Source organism: Telopea speciosissima, chromosome 5, assembly GCF_018873765.1.
Source record: "Telopea speciosissima isolate NSW1024214 ecotype Mountain lineage chromosome 5, Tspe_v1, whole genome shotgun sequence".
Lineage (NCBI taxonomy): Eukaryota > Viridiplantae > Streptophyta > Magnoliopsida > Proteales > Proteaceae > Telopea > Telopea speciosissima.
This window is the reverse complement of record NC_057920.1, coordinates 41,063,066-41,074,002: the sequence shown is the minus strand read 5'-3', so window position 1 is coordinate 41,074,002 and position 10,937 is coordinate 41,063,066. Positions and strand designations below refer to the sequence as shown.

At 41.1% G+C, this 10,937-nt stretch overlaps 1 protein-coding gene across 2 annotated transcripts in view; it reads left to right on the top strand.

Annotated features, from left to right (window-relative positions):
- The window catches only part of LOC122662052 (DNA ligase 4), a 144,633-nt gene that overhangs the window by 80,002 nt on the left and 53,694 nt on the right, over positions 1–10,937 (top strand). The window lies entirely within an intron of this gene.

Here is a 10,937-nt window from a genome sequence, read left to right as displayed (position 1 = left end):
CTTTTTTTTTTTTTTTTTTTTCTCTTTTTGTTATGCATAGTTGTCACACCCCGGCCCGGTTAATAAGGGCCAAGTGTGATTGGATGTCTCTGACATCCAACCAATCCCCAAGGATCGTGAGTGTAGTACCCTGTTTATAACAATTATCATAATACAGAATTTAAACGTAGCGGAAGCAATTTAAATAATAGAAATAATGGCAATAATAGAGAAGACTAGTGATAAAGAAGTTATATATATTAAGTGAAGTTTGAGTTACACTGATAGATTCACACACTAACCCAAAACAAAAAGATACAAGATCCATATAAAGATAGGTATACAAAAGTGTTTTATAAACAAAAGAGTGGGGCGATAGCCTGGTCTGTCAGGCGCTAAGAGAATGCGCAATCGTCACACGAGCACGAGACATCGTGCTCCACAAACAGCGGAGTATCAACTCCATGAGCAGTAGGAGGGTCCTGAGCGGATGAAGCTCCCACAGATACAACAGCAGCAGTAGAAGTAGTATCATCTGAAAAATAGGGATATCCACTGGGGTGAGCTCCACTGAGCCCAGCAAGGGAAACTGTCACACCCCGGCTCGGTTTATAAGGGCCAAGCGTGACTGGATGTGTCTCACATCCAAATAACCCACCAAGCTCGTAAGTGCAGTACTCTATTCGCAATCATATCCACAAATACAGAATTAAGTGCAGCGGAAGCAATTAAATACATAAGTAAGGCAGCAATAAAGGAAGACTAAACTGAACAGTGATATGTATATATATATTCGAGAAACCAGTGTTACAATGATTCTTCCATAAGCAAAAGAGTTAAACAAAAGATTTATTAACATAAACTATAGAAAAGTGTATAATAAAGAGAAGGGGAGAAGCCTGAATCTAGTAGTGTCTCAGGAGAACGCGCAGTCATCGCACGAGCACGAAGCATCGTGCACCACCGGTAGAGGAACATCAACTCCACAGGTTGGAGGAGAGTCCTGCGTAGAGGAGACTCCCACAGGAGCAGCAACAAGATCATCTGAAAAATATAAGGATCCACGGGGGTGAGCTCCACTGAGCCCAGTAAGAAAATGCATGCAAACAAACACAATAATTCATGATGCATGTTTTAATTTAGCATGCTCCTAACATGGATACTAAGTCTCATGAGGTATAAGTACTACTGTGATAGATGTTAACCTTGGTCCCGGAAACACATACATCGGTCACCCGAGGGAAACCATTCTACCACGGTGAGGACCCCCCAAATCGGTATGTCACCAGGCAGCGGACCCGACAGACCCCCAAAGACCAACCCTTTCTGTTTATTCCCACAGCGGAGTACACATGCTAACATGGGACAGTAGATGGTACCCCGGCATTACCCTTCGGTTGTACCATGGGTTGTCCAACACCTCTTCTCCTGTTGGCAAGGGACGTAGTATTGGGTGATGATCAACAACCTAGCCCAGTGCAATCTATTCATGATGACACAGGTATGGATAGCTGAATTATAAAAGTACAGTACTTCACCATCAATAATTTCACAATAACAATAAATATCAATGCAATGCAACCTACTTCACATGGAGTCTAATGCAAAGAAAATAAAGCTAATAAACTACATGATCAGTATAGTATTGATGATGTATGATATGGCACACTTAACAAGTAGCAATTAAGATAACAAACACGCAAAAATTAACTCAAATTCCCTTACCTGAGATAGTAGACTAGTTTAGGTAGACAAAATTCCAAAGCACCAGGTAATTCAAATAAGGATAGGGTTTAGCAGTCTTAATTAGGCACAAAACATCATATATTAGATATAGGAAGAGTCCTAGGTTCAAGTACTAGCATTAGGGTTGTATAATTCCAGCAACCCAGACAAGAACAGTTGAAAAACAGCAAAGACAGTCCAATAACAGTAGAAAATAGCAAGAATTAGGGTCTGGACTGGGTTCAGATCAGTACCCAACTATTAAAGGGTATTTTGGGCATAAAAAGGGTGAATTGGATTCAGGCCCAGGCTGAACCGGTCGACCGGTTCAGGGCCTGGTTCTGCATCCGATTCAAACTCCAAAATTGGGGGTTTTGCTTATTTAGCATGGATCTTCACATGCATGAGCCTAATTTCCCAAATTGACCCTAATCTAAGGTGGGTCAGCTCATTTAATTGTTCAATTTCAAAATTAAGCATCAATTTGGGGATTTTGGTTAATTAACCTCAAATTGGAAAGTTAGGGTTCTATAATTTGGTTTATAGAACCAGAATTGGGTTCAATTTAGGAGAATACCATGAATTCCTGCTGTGACTGAACCTTAATTAGCCTAAATCAGATTTATATAAGTAAAATTCCCATTATCAAAGCTTAATTTATAAGCTTTAATGGCTGCCATGGGTTAGGACTGGGTTAAGGCTTAGGATTAGAAAAGGAAGAGATGGGAGCAGCAGTAATTAAAGGCTTACCTGAAATCAGTGGTGATATCAGTGTGACAGCAGCCTCAGATTGTACAGGAAGAACTCCAATTGCACACCCAAGCTCCAATTCCAAGTGTAGAATCAAAGCCCCAAGGTAAGGTTTACTTCTCCCTTCTTCTTCTTCTCTTTTCTCCTTTCTTCTACTATCTTCTCCTAAGTTCTAAGGTTGGATCGATTCTTTTAGCTTAGGAAATGAATGAATAGTATTAAGATGTTGTATTTATAATAGATGGTAACTAAGGCATGTTTGCCTTAGTCAACATAGAATTAGTTGTAAGAAACACTTTCCTAATCTGTTTTTTATAAAATTAATTACATATCCAGCCTATATCTAAGTCATACAGGCTATGTCATGTGACACAATTAGTGATCCAGCTGAGGTAGACTATGGGAAGCTGAATCCTTCACTGGGGACTTAAGTCCCACAAGAGGAAATTACCATTCTGCCCCTACTATACTATTTAAGTAAAAATACTATATTTATACATACAAAAGGGAATTCTTGCCCATCAATAGGCCAAAGACAGTGTGAGGTTTCGATGGCTATCAATCCAGTATGCTAGACATCTCAGACTCATCTAAGGCCAAGGTAGTTGGCTATTCGATATGCCTTTACAGACGAGTCATGAGATTAGTCTGAATTTCTTAATTGAGACAGCCCACAACTTAGAGGCTAGCATGGGAAATATTGAACCAGAACATGAAATCACACAGATTCCAAAAGTTCAAATTTTGCGGGTTTCACAGAAACACACAAGCATATGCAGATAGTCCATGATGAATGACCTAAGTTAAGCATGCTCCTAACATGGATACTAGGTCTCATGGGGGTATAAGTACTACTGTAATAAAATGATAACCTCGGTCCTGGAAACACATAACCAGACGTTGGTCACCCAAGCGATACCATTCTACTACGGTGGAGACCCGGCAGCTCAGGCATTACACATCTAACGCTAACGAACCCCCAGTGACTAACCCTACTGTTTATTCCTATTCCTGCAATATTCTTCGGATATGGGACATTGAATGGCATTCCGGATTCATCCCTTAGGACCTACGACGGGTTATCCAACACCTCTCCACTGTTGGTAAGGGCCGTAATACTGAGTTCATGTCAATCCTAACCATATGCATTTCTAATATGATGGCAATACGTATTCATTAGAGTAATACAGTAAACTGTCCAGTAACATCATCATAAACCAAGTAATTCCAAGAATAAGTAATATGTGCAATGCAATATGAGGATGCAACCTAATTCATGCACAACTAATACAAATAAGATTAAAGCTAACAAACTATATGAATAGAGTATAGATATGATGCATGGTATGGCTGTCATAACAAATCAGAAATTAATAGCAGAAACAAACCAAATTTAACTCAAATTCCCTTACCTAAGGTTGGATGAGTATCCAAACCAATTTAGTTTCCAATCCCACAATAACAACCTTTTAAGTTGGCTTTACAGTCCTAAACAAACATTAAGTAATATGTGTTAAGTACAGAAGAACCCTAGGTCAATGCTCTGAACAACCAAAACAAAACATAACACAACAGGGGAGAGCCGGATGGAGTCTGGCACAGGTGCCCGATGTCCGCCTGGTACCTGCAACTCCATCCGCCTGCCCAACACAGAATTGGGGCTTTTGTTGTTTAGCCATGGATCTTGACATGCACAGTTATAAAATCAAAAATTATTCAAGGGGAAAGGAAGAATACAGCATTTGGATCATTACAACCCATTTACATGTTGTAATTGAGGTCTTTACAACCATTTACCTAATTCCCTATGCTAGGCTGATATGGGTCAAGAAGTTATCAAGGATATGAGGAGGAGGAAAGAAACCTAATAATTACAGCAGGGATTAATGGCCTACCTGGTTATGAGGTAGATGGTGGCAGTCCAAGTATGTTGGCCTTTCCTAGCTTCCTCCAATTCCAAATGGTAAAGTCCCCAAGTTCTAGCCTCCTCCTTGCTTCTCTTCTTCTTCTTTTTTTCTTTTCCTCCTATTCTCCTCTTTCTCTACTTCTTTCTCTCTTGGCAGAATCGGTTCTTGGTTTAGGAGAGAAAGAAATGAAATGAAGGGCTAAGTTTTTCTTATATAGGAAGGCTACACTGAGGCTTGTTTGGTTGGGCATTAATAAAATCAGATTTGAGAATGGATTCTCAAAACAGATTCTTAAGGTGTTAAGTCAAGAATGACTTTAATTTATGTCATGGGAAAAGAATCCTATGCCAAAAATGAGAGTCCGGCTGTAATGGTACGCGGGCAGCGCACTCCACACGGGGATGTGGGTCCCACAAGAGGAAATTACTATTCTGCCCTTATATACTATTTAAATAAAAATTACTATATATAAACATACAAGAAGGGTTTCTCACCTACAAGCCCGTCTAGGATAGAGTAAGGTTTTGCAGGCTATCAATAAAGCATGCCAGACACAGGAAGCTGACGTGTTGTTGCCCATAGCATTGAGGCTAGCATAGGCACAGAACCAGAACCTGAAATCACACAGGTTCCAAACGTTCAAATTTATTGCGGGTTTCACAATAGTTGTCATGGCGTCTAGGTGACCCAAGGTGTTGGAGGGGTGCCTAGGAGACAACAAGCCCACCTAGGTGTTGCCTAGGCGTGCAGTATATGACTAAGTAAGATAGCAATGATTATCTTGTATAATTATACTTATATGCAGCATAGAAGCCATAACAATGCAATATGAGCACTCCCATCTCTCCCTCCCTGCAACACTGCCTCGCCTTCCTCCTTGCAAATCTGCCCGGAACCACCACCAGAGCAACTGCCAGCCACCCCTCCCTCTCTCTCTCTCTTTCTCCTCCCCATAGCCCCTCCCTCCCCTGCAAACCCGCCCTACCATGCACCCATTTATTAATAAACCATTCAATAAAAGTGAAAAAAAACCAGACAACTAGGAATAGAATAATTTAAGAAACCACAATCTCTCTCTCTCTCTACGGATTTTATTTCCTTCTTTGAAGAAGGTGCCTTTATTGAAATCATGGTTTCTATTGCAAAAATTTTAAAGTCAACCGACCTTTTTAAGAGCATGTTTCCGGAGCCAAGGGATTTCTGTATTTTGAGTTCAAAATTGGCGTAGTATTTATGCGGAGGTGCTCGGAGTCCTTCGCCATCGCCGGCGACATTGATTGTGAACAGCAAGCACAACTCCTTTTCCTTCCTCTCTGTTCTGTTCATGCATGTGCTGTTTGGCCTGTAAGAATCACAAAAAATTGCAATCTTCTCTACAATGGTCCGCTGCAAAACCATAAGCTGAACGCAGCTTTTTATGTGTGCCGATAACTCTCCATTGGAACCTTAAGAGTTCAAGCAGCAACATCGGCTCCCAGTTGGAGAAAACTATTGGTTTTTCTCTTACTCTGTTTCAAGTGAAAGCCATCTCATCTTGGTTAAAATATAAGCTCAGGTGTGTCTGTTCCTCTTCTTCATGCTTTAATCTTTGGCTCTGTGATGTTTATAGCTGTTCTGAGATTTTCAAGTATGTCTGTGGATTAGCCCTAAGTCCAGCTTCTTTCATACGTTGCTTTTAATGGTTTTGGTTATAGCATGATTTCCCTGTTATTGTAGCTAGTCTTTTGTCTCCATGAAGGCTGTTCTCCAGATTGTAATTAGTTGCTGTGTTTTGTGTATCTCTCATCTTTTGATTTTGGTCATTCTGGTCGGTGCTACCGGATTTCATTATGCATGTGCTCGCCTATGCCTGGTGTCCCTCCTTCGACTAGTCTTTCCTTGTGGAGTTTCTTTGAGATGGGTTTCAAGGAAGGCTCTGCAATTCTTAATCAAAGCTAAGCACTTTGCTCATCCCCTGTGGTGTTTTGATCTGCTTTTTTCCAGATTTCGTAGGAATGGTTCTCTTGTCCTTTTGGCTCCATCTCCTTGTCCTTCCCTTGTTTCCACGGTTTTCCCAGTTCAAGGTGCGGTTCCTCAGGTGTTGGCAGGCAGTCTGCACTTTGGGTTTGTTTCAAAACTCGATTTACCTTTATGTATTGTTGGGCCTGTGTTTAACATATAGAGCACTTTACAAGCAGCTTGTAATAACCTGATTCCTATGGAGGTTATGGTGGCTTTCCGGAAACAGCTACCACAGAAGCCATGATTGTCATTGCCTTAAACTGTCGCGGGCTAGGCCGTCCTGCGGCAAGAAGGGAATTACATGCAATGGTGGTTAAGCAATGGCCTACTGTTCTTTTTCTTTGAGAAGTCAAATCCGCTAATGTCAACATCTCTTCTCTTTGTCGAAGTTTGGGTTTTGATAACTCTTATTCTGTTGTTTTGGCTGAACGATCTAGCGGTTGATGTTCTCTGTTCTTCAGATTGGTGTATTCATGTTAGCATTTTGGTACCTGCAGAACAAACAGCAATGGTATTCTACCTTTGTCTACTTGAGTGCTTATCCAACTAATAGAATTCAACAATGGCATTCTTTAGATGAACTGGGTTCTATGATTAAGTCTTCTTGGCTTCTGATTGGGGATTGGAATGCATATCTATCGATGAATCATAAAAGAAGAGGCCGTCCGATAACAACTCCTCAGATTTCCTCCTTCAACCAGTTTATTCAGTCCTTTAATCTGATAGAGCTCCCATCCTATGGCTTTCCATTCACCTGGAATAATCGGCAGAGAGGTGCTGGCCGTATTGAAGCTCGTCTTGATCGGGGTATTGCTAGCATGGACTGGGTTGACTTATATCCTTCGGCTTCTATATCCCATTACCTTGTGGCTTCCTCTGATCATCGTGCTCTTATTCTCTCCACCGATGAAGTCATATCAAGGGAGCTGAGACCATTCAGGTTTGAGGAGTTTTGGTTATTAGAACCCTCATACCAATCAACAGTTGCCACTCATTGGTTAAACACATATATGGGATCCCCATCTCACAAATTGATGTGTAATCTTCAACACCTACAAAAGATTCTTCGAAAGTGGAACTGGGTAGTGGTTGGTGACCTCAATTCTAAGGAAGAATCCACAAGGAGGGAACTACAGAGTCTAATGATGATTGATGAGTTTGAGAGATAGCGATTGGTATCTAACGGAGAGCTTTCTTCTTGCTTCTCTACGACAATCTATTAACCAAAAAGCAATTTTTTGCCAACAGAAGTCAAGGATTCAGTGGATTCGATATGGCGACAGGAATTCTCGATTTTTTAACCTCACGACTCTAAAAAGAAGGGCTCGGAACAGAATTAAAGGTCTTAATCACAATGGGATTTATATTTCAGACAGGGAGCTGCTTGAAATAAAAAAGGCCATACCCAGTGCACAAGGCTCCCGCATTTAGCAGGATCTGGGGAAGGTCAAATGTACGCAGCCTTACCCCTGTTTCCAGAGAGGCTGTTTCCAGGACTTGAACCCATGACCAGGCGTTCAGCAATTGAGCACTTGACCAACGCGTCAAGCACAACCTTCATTCACTGTTTACCTCCTCAGTCAACCAGTTTGATGACAATTACTTTAGACACCTCAGAGGTCGGGTCACAAAAGAAGACAACTCATTATTACTGAAGCCCATATCAAAGGAGGAAGTCCTAAAAACAGTTATGAGAATGGCTCCATCAAAATCTCCTGGACCAGATGGCTTCTCGAGCATGTTCTTCCAACGCTCCTGGGATATTGTGGGCCCCTCTATTATAGACATGGTTCAGAGATTTTTTGAGTCTGGATCATTTTCTAGAGCACTCAACAGGACCTTTATTGCTCTTATTCCAAAGAAGGATGTCCCAATGACTATTGGGGACTACTGTCCAATTAGTTTATGCAATTTCTGCTATAAGATAGTCTCAAAGATTCTAGCTCAGAGACTTCAGCCTCTGCTTAATAAACTGATTTCTTTTCACCAAAATGGTTTTGTGAAAGGCAGGCATATTCAAGATAATGTTTTAATTAGTCATGAGATCCTTCACAAAATCAAATCACAAAGAAGAGGCAAGCAGAAAGTGATGTCAGTCAAGCTGGACATGAGCAAGGCTTATGATAGATTGGAGTAGGGATTTCTGAGGTGCGCCCTACAGAGCAATGGTTTTCATCCGCACTAGATCAATTTGATAATGTTCTGTGTGGAGAGTTCTCAGCTAGCAGTGATGCTCAATGGATCTCCTCTTTCTTATTTCTCCACCACGCAAGGCCTTCGCCAAGGAGACCCCTTATCCCCTTATCTTTTTGTTTTATGTGCAGAAGTCTTGTCGGCCCATCTGGAAGAAGCCTTACATCAACAAAGAATTAAGGGTGTAAAGCTTTCTAGGAATGGGGAGAGTATCTCTCATATGGCCTTCGCAAATGATTTGATCCTTTTTGGCCAGGCCACAACAATGGAAGCGAGGGGATTCCTTGATGTGATCAACACCTTCTGCAAATACTCTGGGCAATGTTTAAATATCTCTAAAACCAGAGCTCATGATGGCCCAAATGTGAATGCAGCTAACAAAAAAGATTTAGAGCAGAGCTTTCACATAATACCCTCTTCAGGGGTGGACAGCTATTTGGGTATCCCTCACATCTCAGGCAAGCTTCGTAAGACTCAGTGCTCGGATTTGATTCAACGGGTGAACTTAAAGCTCCAATCTTGGAAAACGAAGTAACTCTCAACGGCAGGCAAGGTGGTTCTCATACAGTCCACTCTCTTAGCTATGCCTCTTCATTACATGTCATGTTTCCGGCTTCCTATGTCAACTCTAAAGGAGTTAGATTTCATATACAGAAGGATTTTTTGGGTGAAGGAGGAAGGATCCTCAGTTCTGACAGTTAGCTGGCAGACTATTTGTCAACTGAAGCGTTGTGGAGGACTGAATTTAAAGCTCTCAGAACCTATGGATCAGGCTTTACTTGCAAAAAAAGCCTGGGAGCTTCTCATTCCGGAATCTTCATTATGGGGAAGAATAATGAAGCAGAATTATTTTCCAAATTCAGATATTCTCCATGCAACCTCTCCGACGAGTGTGTCTTGGGGGTGGAAATCAATTGCAGGGGCTATACCTCTTCTTCGCAAGGGGCTATTTCACCAGGTGGCAATTGATCAATCCATGGACGGACTATTGGATCCCTAATTTTCCTCCATCAGAGGCTCCTTTTCCCTAGCCAAGGCATGCTCCCCATGCAGTAGCGTTGTTCATCAATTCTTGGACTATGGATTGGGACAGAGATCAGATTTCTCAATGGTGGCCTCCCGCTCAGGTTCATGCAATTTTGTCTATTTCTCTTCCGGTTTTTCCTTGTGAGGATAGGTATGTTTGGCTCCACACAGCTAATGGGAAGTTTACTGTTAGCTCAGCTTATTGATTGGCCTTAACAAGGATATATCGCGAGATATCACGATATATCGCGAGATATTGTAAAGTAATAATAGTGTCACATTCAAAATCCTTATAAATTTCATATTTCGCAGCTCTTGGTCGATATTTCGACCGAGAGCTGCTGAAAATGAAATTTTCTCTCTTCTTCATCCCTTCAAGCCTCATTGAAGCTCTCCCTTGGCGGGAAGACGTCGGAGGGTCATCTAAGCTCATCATCGAAGCCTATTTTCATTATTTAAGGTAAATTATATTTCTCTAAAACTATTTTTTAAAAAAACTTTGTACAAATGTTGTTGGATGTTGATGATATTAATATATGTTGACACCTGGAGGCGATCTAAACCTCACGGTGTCAAATTTTTCCCATATGTATTTTTTTATTTTTTCTGGTTTTAAAATTCATTTTCCTACAACTAAAATAGGAAATAATTAGGGGTAATATGACTTAGAGGCTACAACTTGAGGCTGAAAGCTGAACACATACGCGGAGAGAGAGCGATGGACGTCGACTCAAGCATGAGTAGGATTGATCCGAGGAGGCACAAGCTTCTACTATTAGCGATTTAGCACTTGTATTTGTAACTTAAGTTGTGATTTCATTAATCTATGTGTATTTAACTATTTATACATTAAGGTCGGGCGACCGTATGTCAATCAAGGGTGCAAGCCCAAAACACCAATTTGAATTCACATTTTTACAATTTTATGGTTTAAATGTGTTTATTAAGCTTAAATAAGGCTGTCCATGAAGTTTCGTGCCCAAATATGGCCAAATACCCCGAGATGGACCCCGAAATATTGCAGAAAAATGCAATATTTCTAGAATATTCGATATCTCGGATATTTCGGATATCTCGGTAGGCCCGAGATACCGATATATCGCGAGATATAGTACTATGCTTACAAGATAGTTGCTCCACCCCACAATCTTGGTGGCTTAAGGTTTGGCATCTTCCCACTGCTCCTAGAATTCAAATGTTCTTATGGAAGTTGCTTCATGGAAGAGTCCCCATGGCTACCACGCTCAATCGATGGGGTTGCAATGTTGATGCAATATGTAGACATTGCAACCATGATATGGCAGATATCGATCACATTCTTGTGCGGTGCCCTTTGGCAATGGAAGTGTGGAACTC